The sequence below is a fragment of the Micropterus salmoides genome, unplaced genomic scaffold (genome assembly GCF_014851395.1).
Source record: "Micropterus salmoides isolate LMB-PRFRI ecotype aquatic unplaced genomic scaffold, ASM1485139v1 Ms_hic_scaffold_2, whole genome shotgun sequence".
NCBI classification, from domain to species: Eukaryota; Metazoa; Chordata; class Actinopteri; order Centrarchiformes; family Centrarchidae; genus Micropterus; species Micropterus salmoides.
The window spans coordinates 47358712-47368963 of record NW_024041150.1 but is presented as its reverse complement, the minus strand read 5'-3'; positions in this window follow the sequence as shown (position 1 = coordinate 47368963).

Genomic DNA, 10252 nt, shown 5'->3' with positions numbered 1-10252 from the left:
CCTGTGACCTTATGACCTGAGGTAGGTGTATTGGTATACAGTATAGAATATGACATAGTATGAACAGCACTGAAATAGAGAATGGTGAATAAATAATAAGTGGAAACCAGTAAACAGGTGCTGATTAGAGACAGAGTTACTGGGTTATTGCACAGGAATTGTTCCTGACACTGTGAGTCAGAAATCAGCTGTTCATCAGAGTGATGGCTTGTGGGAAGAAACTGCTTCTGTGTCTGTTGATTTTGGTGTACAGTTCTCTGTAGCGCCTACCAGAGAGGAGGAGCTGGAACAGGTTGTGTCCGGGGTGAGATGGATCTGCAGTGATGTTTCCTGCCCGTTTCCTGACTCTGGAAATGTATAAGTCCTGAATGGAAGGCAGGTTGGCACCGATTATTTTTTCTGCAGTCCTGAGTGTCTGTTGTAGTCTGCTCCTGTACTTTCTGTTGGCAGATCCAAACCAGACAGTGATGGAGGTGCAGAGAACAGACTGGATGATGGCTGTGTAGAACTGGATCAGCAGTTCCTGAGCTGGAGCAGGAAGTACATCCTCTGCTGGGCCTTCTTGATGATGGTGTCAGTGTTGGGCTCCCACTTCAGGTTCTGGGATATAGTGGATCCCAGAAACCTGAAGGATTCCACAGCAGACACAGGGCTGAGTATGGTGATGGGGGGCAGAGTGGGGGGATCCTCCTGAAGTCCACGGTCATCTCCACAGTTTTGAGTGTGTTAAGCTCCAGGTTGTTCTGACAGCAACAGAAAGCCAGCTGATCAACCTCCCGTCTGTAGGCCGACTCATCTCCGTCCCGGATGAGGCCGATCACCGTTGTGTCGTCAGCGGACTTCAGGAGTTTGACAGATGGCTCCCCTGAGGTGCAGTCGTTGGTGTAGAGGGAGAAGAGCAGTGTGGAGAGCACAAACCCCTGAGGAGCGCCAGCGCTAATAGTCCTGGTGCTGGATGTGATGTTCTCCAGCCTCTCCTGCTGGAGACACACCGTCGGGGCCAGGAGCCTTCCTGATCTTCTATCTCTGGAAGAGCTGGCGCACTTCTTCTTCACAGATCTTGAGTACAGGCGAGGGGTCAGAGAGGTGGGTTGGCAGTGTGTCAGAGGGGGAAAGTGACTAAAGATGTTTTTGGAGCGGGGGAGATGTGTGACTGGGCTTTTCAAACCTACATTAAAAGCCATTCAGCTCATCTGCCAGTTGTTGAGTACCAGCAGTGTTTGGGGACGGTCTCCTGTAGTTTGGGAGTGTCTGCAGGCCTCTCCACACTGACACAGGGTCGCTGGCTGCAAAGCTGTTATTTAGCTTTTTGAGTGTTCCTAGCCTGTTAGACAGACAGTTAGACTAGACCAGAACACAGACAGTGAGATTTTGAGTTATTTAAATCAAGACATCTGGCTCGTGATGTAAAGAAAATTCTTGGCTTGTGAAACTTAAAAAAAAATAATCTGTCGTTACTTTATTTTATTATTATTCTATCAGTTAGTGAACAGTTACAGTTCTTGCTTTCTGTTGCTTTTGTTTTACAGAATTCTTATTTATGCAATAGACCAAAGCAAATTACTTGGAAGTTAAAACTTGTCAGTAAACCAGATTCTGATCTTTTTAGTTTGGGTGATAAAGCCTGGCTGTTTTTGGAGCTCTGCTCCCTCTGTGCTGGGGGGATTGTGCAATATTGCTACAGTCATTTCCTGTTAGAGCCCAACTGCAGTCTTTGATCTGAGATAACACTAACCTGTCAAAAATAATGCACTAAGCAGGTAAGTACACAGTGTACGCAGTGTACTGCATGTTAGTGTACTCAGACCAGAACACGTCCAATGATGTGTTGCAGTAATCCAGTCTGGAGGAGACAAAGGCCTGGACCAGCTTTTCAGCAGTACAATGATGATTACTGTGATTATTGATTATTGGTTACTGTGATTTTCACAATAACTCTGTCATTACTGTAATTATACGTTATATACACAATGTGTTACTGTGTATTAGTACACTGTAACTGAGCACCTGAAGGGGGCACTTACAGCCTGTGGAGACCCTAAATGGACCTTTGTGAAAACAGCCACAAGATCCAAGAAGAACAAAACTACAGGGGAGGAAAAGAAGGTCAAACGCAACAACATTGTGATTCCATACGTGTCTGGAGTATCAGAGAAACTCAGGAGGATTTTCAACAAACATAACATCCCTGTGTTTTTTAAACCCAAGAACACACTAAGACAGATGCTGGTCCACCCCAAAGACCGCACACCCAAACACAAGAAAAGCAATCTAGTGTATGTGGTCCAATGCAGTGAGGAATGCACAGACCTGTATATTGGGGAGACTAAACAACCACTACACAAACGCATGGCTCAACACAGAAGGGCCAACTCCTCAGGTCAAGACTCTGCAGTCTACTTACATCTGAAGGACAGAGGACACTCGTTTGAGGACCACCAGGTGCACATTTTAGACAGAGAAGATGGATGGTTTGAAAGAGGTGTCAAGGAAGCATCTACACCAGGGTTGAGAAGCCGTCATTGAACAGGGGAGGGGGTCTACGCCACCACTTATCCCCCACTTACAATGCTGTCCTTTCATCACTTCCCAGGAAACTCAACAAACGTAACCTATTGGCCTCAGGTGAAGATACCAACGATGGTCGTTCAGTCTTGGCCTCAGGTAGTCTTAACGACTGTAACGACTGTCGTCACAGTAACCAGGAACACTAACGAACCAGCGGTATCGATGACCCGGGATAACGACCCCACTGAGGTTAAATAGCTGAGTTTCCCTGCCAGTCAGTCAGAACTGAAGAAGTCCTTTGGATGAGGGACGAAACGTCTTCCAGTAGCTTCAACCAAGTCCAGTTGCCCTTCATTTTAACCTCCGTTGGCTAAAAATAATAATTTTTCTGTCTCCGGGTGGAACTCTGACTCCTAAAATATTCTTATTAACCATTTTCTACAAACAGCAGTTTCACATCTTCTTCCTCCTGCTCACAGTCAGGAGAACGTTCAGCGGCTGACGTTTGTCTCGTTGGTGCAGAGTGTGGAAACCACAAGTATAAAAACCTATTTGGTAAGTGATGGCAGGATACGGGTCAGTGAGGTCCGGCTGGAGAGAGACCTCATGTCCCGTCAGCTGATGCCTCCTCGGTAACAGACTGACACACCGGTCTCTCTGCAACTTTCTGAATGCTTCCATCTCACAGAGATAAGACAGGCTGAAACAGTGTAGAGAGGCAAATGCTCCCCTGAAAGCTATACCGACCCCCCCTGCTGGCCCAAGTGGACTGGGCCCCACCCCCCTTCCTCTGTTGTGAGGAATCCAGTGTAGCTCGTCCCAGAAAGGAGACAGGAGCGAGGCGGGGGGGGGTCAACACAGGCCAAACGGGCCACAGAGCTGAAGTTACCAAATTACTGGCAACTAAAACTTTCAGGCAGCAGCCATTCACATTTATTAAGGCGACCTTTGACCTTTTCCAAAAGTCCCTCCCAGGTTTTTTCTTCAAGACGTCATTCCCTAGAAACTCTCCTGTACAGGGAGCTGATGGTTCCATTTGACACGGGAAGTCGGAATATCCAGGATAAAAGTCGGCAACGCCCCCTTAAGTTGGGAGAACCGCCCTGCCCCGACTTTGTGATCCAAGATGGCTGCTCTGAGTATCAACAGTTAGTGAAAGCTGTAGTTTAAATTGTTTGTCAGCACGTCTGTGACTCATACAAGTGTTCGTACACAAAGTGCTGTCCAGCTGCTGTGCGTGGACGTGTTGCTACAGCGTTAAGATTGAGTTAATCCCGCGTTTTTTTAATCACAATAGCAAACCTGGGTAGCTGTAAACAACGGCGGGCAGAGCGAGGTTTTCCGACTTGTTAACTGGAACGCCGTGAACTCGGGTGTGACGTCATTCCCAGCTCCGACCTCCGAGGTGAAGGGAAGGCAGCGTCAGTCAGTGAGTCAGGTGATCCTCACTTGTGATTGGTTGGAGTCAGCTGTGGCTTCATGCTGAAACCTGTGAACAGGCAAAGCGACAGGAAGTGTGAGTCCTCATGTAGCTCTGTGTGTATCTGTGTGTATCTGTGTGTATCTGTGTGTATCTGTGTGTATCTGTGTGTAATACTATATATATGGCATTTCTACAGTGACCACATCACTCACACACACTACAAACCTAAAAAATGAACATTTTTCTGCCGGGTGGAACTCTGACTCCTAAAATATTCTTCTCTTCCCAGAAAGAGGGTGAAGGCGAGGAGGGCGTGGCCTCAGAGAGAGACGAGGGGAACATAAAGCAAAAGAGAGGAACAGAGAGGTGAAAGAGGTTTCAGGTTCTGGACGTTTCTCTGTTCTTGTCGTCCTGATCTGATCTGAGGTCAGTCTAGCGTCTGTTTTTCTTCGTGGATTCATCTTTTAATGTTCCAGGGTGCCTTCAGTGGCTCCTCCCACCAGGTGAGAACCAATCAGAACGTCCCAACGTGGTTTTTATTTAATGAGTTAACAGTGTTTGACTGTTTGAGAGGCTGAGCAACACGCTAAGTGATCCCATAGACTTACAGTTATTGTGCTAAGCTACGCTAACCTGTCTGTCACTATATTTTTATCTGAACAAACCTTGAATATAGGATATAATGTACATTATTATCTGTTCTGACTGCACCTTATTGTCCAACTGCATTATTTTAAATATGTGTATTTATACTCCAACTGTACATATCTAGACATTTATGTTCTTCCTGTTTTAAATATTTGTATATTTATATTATCAATCTCCGCACACCCATAAAAGCTTTTTTAAATTTTTATTTTATATAACTAATATCTCGTATTGCTCCGGTGTTTTTAATTGTTTCTGTGCTATAGGTTTAAGCTGTGAACTTATTTACTTATAACACGTTATTTCGTACTACAGTGTGGAATGACAATAAAGAAATCTTGAATCTTGAAGATGATCAGGGTTGGAGAGTAACGGATTACATGAATAAAGTAAATGTATTCCGTTACGGTACAGAATAAATTACGTAAACAGATTACAGGTACATTTTGTATAATCCGGGATTACTCATAGTGATTACTTTAAGCGGAAAGTTTCCATGAAAGACAACTGTTTCTGTAAAAAGACAAGGGAGGGACGTGTCGCAGACATTGATTGGCGGAGGTGGTTTTCTTGCCGGGTTTGGCTCTTGGCACCCTGAGGCTGAGTAAGCTAATAGAATCGCTAGCAACAAGGCTAACCGACCGAAGTAACCAGCCACAGATACAGGCAGGAAGGCTACAGTAAAAAGTAAAGCTAACTATATCCACCAGGAAGCTCTGAGTAAATCACCTGTTAGTCTCTGAGGCTGTGTTCGGTCCTGTTCATGTCGTGTTCACAGGGAGGCTGCTGAGCGACGGTTCATAATCAGGCGCTGCACCCCGCCTTCACTCCCCCTGCTGGCCCCCCCGCCCCTGTCCTGAAAACCTCCAGGTCTTGAGTAAAGGTGTAAACACCTTCATACAGTCTATGAAAAACACTAACAGTCCCCCTGGTGCTCCGAGCTCCCAGGCACAGTGAGCTAATCTGACCAGAGTTGAGGCAGAGCAGCCGGGGGACATCAGACAGAAAACCACAATATATTTTCTCCATTTCTAATATTTCTCCGTCAAATTTGATCCAGTTTCACCAGAATCCGTGAAGAAAGTTGTGTCTTTGTACAGTAATCAGTGGGGCCCGGCCCCAGAAACACTGTGCTTCAGCAGCATTATACTGAGAAATCTTTTCATTGGACACTAAATTAATACAAGTGCAGAATGAGTAATCAACATTTTAAAATGGTTTTCCAAATGACAAACTCCTAAATGTCATCAAGAATACCTACAAAACAATGTTTTTTGTCACTGATGGGCCAGAGACTGCAAAGAAAGTGCAAAGCGTATCATATAAAAAACCTTTAAATATGGATTTTGAACGGGAGATTTTGTACGTTTCTCTAAAAATACACTGAGCAGACGCATCGTTGGTACTTCTCTTGTCTTCATTTGCCTATTTGGCACAGAAGAAAGCTAAAAGTAACTAAAAGTAATCAGGTTACATTACTTTTATTTTGTAGTACTTGGATTACGTTACTGATTACATTTTTAAACAAGTAATTAGTCATTGTCCTAAAGTAACCCTCCCAACCCTGAAGATATGATTTATGTTTCATCTCACAGCAGAATAAACCTGTAACGTTATCTAGACACTGAGCTGGACCTCACCTGGAGACGCCTGGACCTCACCTGGAGGCACCTGGACTTCACCTGGAGACGCCTGGACCTCACCTGGAGGCACCTGGACTTCACCTGGAGACGCCTGGACTTCACCTGGAGACGCCTGGACTTCACCTGGAGACGCCTGGACTTCACCTGGAGACGCCTGGACCTCACCTGGAGGCACCTGGACTTCACCTGGAGACGCCTGGACCTCACCTGGAGGCACCTGGACTTCACCTGGAGACGCCTGGACTTCACCTGGAGACGCCTGGACTTCACCTGGAGACGCCTGGACCTCACCTGGAGACGCCTGGACCTCACCTGGAGGCACCTGGACTTCACCTGGAGACGCCTGGACTTCACCTGGAGACGCCTGGACTTCACCTGGAGACGCCTGGACTTCACCTGGAGACGCCTGGACCTCACCTGGAGGCACCTGGACTTCACCTGGAGACGCCTGGACCTCACCTGGAGGCACCTGGACTTCACCTGGAGACGCCTGGACTTCACCTGGAGACGCCTGGACCTCACCTGGAGGCACCTGGACCTCACCTGGAGACGCCTGGACCTCACCTGGAGGCACCTGGACCTCACCTGGACTTCACCTGGAGGCACCTGGACCTCACCTGGAGGCACCTGGACTTCACCTGGAGACGCCTGGACCTCACCTGGAGGCACCTGGACCTCACCTGAAGACGCCTGGACCTCACCTGGAGGCACCTGGACCTCACCTGGACTTCACCTGGAGGCACCTGGACTTCACCCTGGACCTCACCTGGAGGCACCTGGACCTCACCTGAAGACGCCTGGACCTCACCTGGAGATGCCTGGACCTCACCTGGACTTCACCTGGAGGCACCTGGACTTCACCTGGAGACGCCTGGACCTCACCTGGACTTCACCTGGAGGCACCTGGACTTCACCTGGAGACGCCTGGACCTCACCTGGAGGCACCTGGACCTCACCTGGAGACGCCTGGATCTCACCTGGACCTCACCTGGAGACGCCTGGACCTCACCTGGACCTCACCTGGAGACACCTGGACTTCACCTGGAGACGCCTGGACTTCACCTGGAGACGCCTGGACCTCACCTGGAGGCACCTGGACTTCACCTGGAGGCGCCTGGACTTCACCTGGAGACGCCTGGACTTCACCTGGAGACGCCTGGACCTCACCTGGAGGCACCTGGACTTCACCTGGAGGCGCCTGGACTTCACCTGGAGACGCCTGGACCTCACCTGGAGACGCCTGGAAAGATGCTGCAACATGTGATCCTGCTCAGCTGTTTGCTGCCGCATCTGATTTCTTCAGCTCCAGTAAGAAACACCAGTCCAGTCTGTGATCACTTCTGGTCTTCACTCTGTGATTTCAGCTCAAATAAAGACAAACTGGGCAGAATGTGTTTATAGAAGGTGATGGTTACACTCTCAGAGACCACCAATACATACTGAGTGTTTGTACTGTGTGGTATTAGTTATTTTATTGTAGTAAAGGATCGGAGTACTTCCTCTACCTCTGACTGACTACGGAGTCTCTGTTGTGTCATTATTATACAGTCAAAAGGGTTTGAGAGCAAACCATCCACACTTAAACACAAAACAAGAAACTAAACTTCAAATCAAGTTTAGTTATCAAAATCAAAACATTTGGGCCAAAAAAAAAACTTTTGGAATCAAAAACAAAAGTTTTGGATTTTCTAAATAAATTTACTAAACTTGAATTCATTTTTATTGACAGATTTGCTCTCAAACCTTTGTGACTGCAGAATAAAGACACAACAGCGGCTCCATAACCGTCAGCATGTTTTATTTAAAAACAAGCAGAGAGTGTGTGTCTATATTTGCAGTCTGTGGTTCTGGCAGGCAGATAAACAGTGTTTTACATTCAATGCACTGATTTAGAACAGACAGGAAACAACACACACACACACAGACACACACAGTGGTGGGTGTGTGGCGAGCTGGTGGTGTAACAGTGACCACAGGGTTTCAGATTTACCGCTCCTGTGTTGCACCGAGCGGCTGATGTTTGTTGAATCTGTTTACGGCTGTTGTTGTATGTTTTAGTGGCGCAACATGATCCAACAGGCAGCCAATCAAATCACACCGGCCTCCTGCTTTCTCTCTCTGCTGTAAACGTGATGTACAACAGTCAACGAGGAACATCTTAAGATACATAGACATATAGCTGCTTCTTTATTAAACATCATCGTGTGTTGACCTCAGCTTCCTCCCTCTCTCTCGCTCTCCACAGTTTTCAGGCAGTGACTCCTGGTTGGCGTCTTCCTCTGATGAAGACCTTCAGGTAAGAACAAGGACTGGGTCAGGTGAGACGGATGCGTCCACACAGCCTCAGGTCTGAAATCTGAGGACACGTTTTTAAATGTCTTCAGTTCAAACTAAAAAATATCAAATCAAATCATCAGAAATGTATTTTCACTTTCATATCAACGTGCGTGACCAACAGAAAAATCTACTTCTTGTGGTGGGAGTGGCCTCCCCTCAAACCCCTCCCACTGTACACGAAGCCCCGCCCGGTGTAATTGTGGAGGTCGAGGACACAAAAACAAACACCACTCTGAGCTTCACCATCTTCATCCTCGCTGAGAAGGAGGAGGGGAGCGGGACGGATGGACGAGGAAGGTAAAGACGATCAGTTCAGTTTCTCCTCGTCTCCTTGTTTATTTACTTTAAGTTTGTTTGTTTGTTTGCTCCTAGATCAGACGACAACGGCTCAGTCAGTGAGAGCGATGATCTCAGCGGAGAAGAAGCAGAAAAACAGCACGTCCAGCCAATGAAGAGAGAGTACGATGCTCACATGGCTGATGAGGGGAACCTGTCATCAGAAGAAATGACGGGTGATCAACCAATGTTAACCTTTTCTGATGAGGAAGCTGATGATTTTAACACCGCCACCTCTGACGGCACCAGGTGGAACAGAAAACGGACTCTTTCTGATGAGTTTGATGATTTTAACAACACCACCCCTGAGTCTAATATCAGCCAAAAGCTCAGTGCTTCTGATGACTCTGGTTATTTTAACAACAGCACAGAAAGCAGGAAGGTCTACAGTCAGCCAACTGTTGCTGATTATTTTGATGACAAAAACAACACTGGGTCTGATGACTTTACTGACAATGCAAACAACAAGGAGACTGCTGATCGAACATTACCACTTTCTGATGACTCTGATGATTTTAGTAACAGCACAGAAAGCACAGAGATGAATGATCAGCCCGCCGTAACCACTGATTACTTTCATGACAAAAACACCAGCTCTGATGAACCAGCGCTGTCTCTTTCCGATGACTTTAGCAACTCAATATCTGCTGAGGTCACTGAACTGAGTATCTCTTCATATCCCAGTCCTAGTAGCAGCCAGCAGGAGTGGTTTGGTGCTGACCTGGATCCAGTATCACAGAAGTTGACGAGTTCAAGCTCAGGGAAAACAAGCTGGGTCAATCAGGACAGGGCCGGTTCTAGCAGTAGTGGGTTGGGTTCTAGTCTTCAGGAGGTGTTTCGCTCCATCCAGGAGGTTGTGGATCTGTTTTCAGGAAACCAAAGAGGGATGGGGGCTCCAACTATCAGTCAGACGGGTTTTAGTTTGAGCTCTGATGAGAGTGATGGGAGTTCAGAATCTGGCAGCTTCAGTAAAGTCAGCTCTGAACCCAATAACCAGACCGCTGTTGGTTCAGATCCCGACAGTGATGAGAGCCTGGAGGCCACCAGCTACAGTCTCCAGCAGGGCTCTGGTTCCACAGATCCCACACAGCAAGTTACTGGTCACACAACAAGCGCAACCTCTTACTTGGTTAGTCCTGATCCAGATGGCAGAGATGTTCCAGACACTTCTGCAATGTCCATCCAAGTAGATAATGGTGGTAGTTTAAACCCAATCAGTCCAGATAAGGATACTGTGTCCAAGTTGAGATCCAGGTCCTTCTCCCAAGTGAATGTTAGTTTAAACTCTGACAGCTCTGAGGAAAGTCAGGACTCTGTTGGTAAACAGCAGGTTGGGTTCGCCGACATCCAGCCCAGG